The following is an 825-nucleotide window of genomic DNA, read 5'->3' on the forward strand; positions in this document are numbered from 1 at the left end:
CCTGACTAAATAATAATAATAATAATAACAAATAACTAACTCGAAAATAAATACACTACTTGCTTATTATTGATATACCAGTATAGTCTACACAACTCTCTAGATGTTTGAACGTGTGGCTCCGAAGAGGAGCCGGATTGATGGTGATATTGGCTGAAGGGGAGGGAGGCCCTTTATTTACTTCTTCTCAGTCTTCTTGGGAAGGAGCACGGCCTGAATGTTGGGCAGCACGCCACCCTGTGCAATGGTGACTCCGGAGAGGAGCTTGTTAAGTTCCTCGTCGTTGCGGATGGCCAGCTGCAGGTGACGTGGGATGATGCGAGTCTTCTTGTTGTCACGGGCGGCATTGCCGGCAAGCTCAAGGACTTCAGCAGCCAGGTACTCCATAACTGCCGCAAGGTACACGGGGGCACCAGCACCCACGCGCTCGGCGTAGTTGCCTTTCCTTAGAAGGCGATGAATCCTGCCGACCGGGAACTGGAGTCCAGCACGACTGGAACGGGACTTTGACTTTCCCTTCACCTTTCCTCCCTTGCCGCGTCCAGACATGATAATGGATGTTGTGGTAGTAGTAGTAGTAGTAGTAGTTGTTGTTGTTGGTGATAAATGAGGAGCGCGAGTACTCTAACCTCGTCGGTAGCTCTGCGAGCAAGTAGTGAATTTTGGGAAAAACGGCTATATATACGCGAGATCAGATCGGCCCAGAGCGCGTCTGGACCAATCAGGACGCTCGCTGAGGTGGCGACTCCTGATCCTGAGTAGGCACGCTAATATATATACCACTTTTCAACTGAGAAAACGCACACTCGTTCTCACAGCAGTACG

Source organism: Scylla paramamosain, unplaced genomic scaffold (assembly GCF_035594125.1).
Source record: "Scylla paramamosain isolate STU-SP2022 unplaced genomic scaffold, ASM3559412v1 Contig68, whole genome shotgun sequence".
NCBI lineage: Eukaryota > Metazoa > Arthropoda > Malacostraca > Decapoda > Portunidae > Scylla > Scylla paramamosain.